This window comes from Trichosurus vulpecula, chromosome 4, assembly GCF_011100635.1.
Source record: "Trichosurus vulpecula isolate mTriVul1 chromosome 4, mTriVul1.pri, whole genome shotgun sequence".
Lineage (NCBI taxonomy): Eukaryota > Metazoa > Chordata > Mammalia > Diprotodontia > Phalangeridae > Trichosurus > Trichosurus vulpecula.
Window position 1 is genome coordinate 343,101,240 of NC_050576.1, and position 2,727 is coordinate 343,103,966.

Genomic DNA, 2,727 nt, shown 5'->3' on the forward strand with positions numbered 1-2,727 from the left:
CATAAATCCAACGCGTCAGCCATTCTCTGCTTAAAGATTTCAAATAATAAGCAATATAGTACCTTTCAAAGTACTCTAACCCCACATTGGATAGCTTTAGTTGTTAGGAAGATTTTTCTTCTATAGAATGAAATTCTGCTCTCTTGGTTCTTAGTTCTGCCTCAGAGAACAAGTCAAAAAGATGTGATTTTTCTTTGTATGAAAGCAATAGTCTCTTCTTCATGCTAAATTTACCTCACTCCATGCTGCCATGGTCTGGTTTCTGATCTCCCTCACCACCCTCACCTTATGGCCAGTCAATTCATCAGTGTCACTCTTTTATTTTTTTATTTTTCATTTTTAATTACAACTGTACAACAGACCATTTTATTCTTGCATCTTTTCAATGGTTTCTTCTTCATATTTGCCCTTCTCCTTTCCAACTTGTCGTGATTTGGCTTTACGTTCAAGAACTTTTTTTTTTTTGCGATCTTTTTCCAGTTTTAGTCTGGTGACAACTACCTTACTAGGGTGAATTCCCACATGGGCAGTTGTGCCATTAGCTTTTTCTCATTGCACACGTTCAATGTAGATGCCATATTTCTTTCCGTAAACCTGGGCTGCCTTGCCAATTTATTGACCTCTGTAGTGTCTACGAACCACTTGGCCCTCGTCGTCCTTCCGGATGGGCATCGAGCGGACGTTGTATTTCTGCCTCAGCTCCTTGGAGAGCGGGGACGACATGATCTTGCGCCGGATGTGCAAGGGCGCGTTGAAGTGCCTCTTGCGGTTCTTGCTTCGGTCTGAGGTCACGAACGGATTGAACTTCATTTTGGCAAGCTGGGCCACCCGAAGAAGACACACCTGCGCCGCCCGGTACTGGAAATCTAGCCTCCTATACATCTGGCGGTGCGGAGGGAAGAAGGGCCCCGTCACCGACATCCCGCGGCCTTGGCGCAAGCGTCGCCACCGCATGGTTCCCTGGAACTACTGCAGCCCTCCAGTGTCCCTCTTTATGACGCAATGCTCAGAAATGAAGACAATATCCTGATGTGGCCTTCTCTGCCTAGACATAGTAATACTAAAACCTTCCTCTTTCTTGTTATTATGCATGTGGTTATTAGGCTTCTGAGTGCATTACTTGGGTTTTTTTTTTAGCTGCCATGTTATACCATTAATTCATATTGACCTTATGTTTTTCATTTAAACTATTATAGTGTCATATCTGTACATTTGCAAATGATTTCTTAAACACAAGAGTAATACGTTATTTTACTTTCATTAAATATTTCCTTATTTAATTCAGTTCAATATCATAGGCCATCAAGATCTTTTTGCACTCTGATTCTGTTTTTCAACATTTAACAATCAAAACTTAGTTTAATTTCAACAAACCCTTATTGAGTACTTATGATATGCAAAGTACTCTGTTGGGTGTTGGGGCTATAAAGACAAAAAATAATAGTCCCTGACCTCATAGAACTATATTCCACTGTGGTAATATGTCGTGGACATAGACACTTATATATTTTTTTAAACTTAAGATGTCAAGGGAGGATCAGTAAAAGGTTTTAGTAACAAGTGGCACCTGAAATGAATCCTAAAAGAAGCTAGAAATTCTAAGAAATGGACATGAGGAAGCAGTGCCTTCTAGGCATAGGAAGTGACATATTCGCAGATTGATATGGGAAATGCTGTATCTAGCTTGGGGACCAGTTGGTAGGTCAGTTTGACTGGAATGCAGAGTGTCTGAAAGAGAGTATTAGGGAAAAAAATCTGGAAATGTGTGAAGGAATCAAATTGCAAATGACTGCAAAGTTTGTAATTCATCCTAGAGGCAATATTAAGTCAATGAAGATTTTTAAGTAGAGGAGTGATGTAGTCAGAGTTGTGTCTTAATTTGACAGCTGGATGAATAACAACCTTGACTGAATCCTACCTCAAAGCTTTGTCCTGGCATGGAGGTGTCTCTAGGTTCTCAGAGGCCATGTCAAAAATTTGCCAACTCTAGCATGTTTTATCATAAAGAAGAGACTTTGAGTATGATCCCAGCTTTAGACCAAGTCTTCTTTCTGGAGACCAAAGTGATACATTACAGAGACCCACACCAACTGGTAATGAATATTTGTCTGACCAGGACAATCCATAAAATAAATAACATTTTAAAATGGCCCTCAGTCCTGCGTAGCTTCACCTTCTTCAGTGATGGTGACGAAGTGTTGAGGAAGCGGGCAGAAGGTGCTAAGAATCAAATAGTTCTTGTATCATTAATAGACTTCATTTTGGCTGTTGGAGTTCTAATTATAAAATCCTTTTCTGGTGACTAACTGGTTGGCATCTTGTTAGAGGAGCCAAATCATATTGCTCTTTACAGCAGAAGAAGGAAGTTGTAGCTAAACTGAAGGATGGCTTACAACAGACTCCTTGGAGAGACAGAGAAGTGTCAGGAGAGCAGGTTTTATTGCACGCCTAGAGGCAATAAGGAATATCATTTTATAAAACATGTGGTCATCACATACTGCAATACAAGTCGTATATATCTGCATTAAAAATAACTGCAGCTCATTCACCAGGAAGCTGTAGCTGGTGCAGTGGCCGCATCCTGGTAAAGCTCTCCTGGCACATAGGCTAAACCAAGTTGAAGGTAAACAATGTTGGTGAATTAGGGGAATGTCTACCCCAAGTATCTGAAGACCTCCCCAGTGGAAGGGGCAGATGAGAACAATTTGTTGCAATGGCCGGGAAGGT

At 40.7% G+C, this 2,727-nt stretch overlaps 1 pseudogene; it reads right to left on the bottom strand.

Moving 5' to 3' along the window:
- Window positions 1-352: 352 nt before the first annotated feature.
- Window positions 353-810, bottom strand: LOC118848547 (annotated as a pseudogene).
- Between the last annotated feature and the right edge of the window lie 1,917 nt (window positions 811-2,727).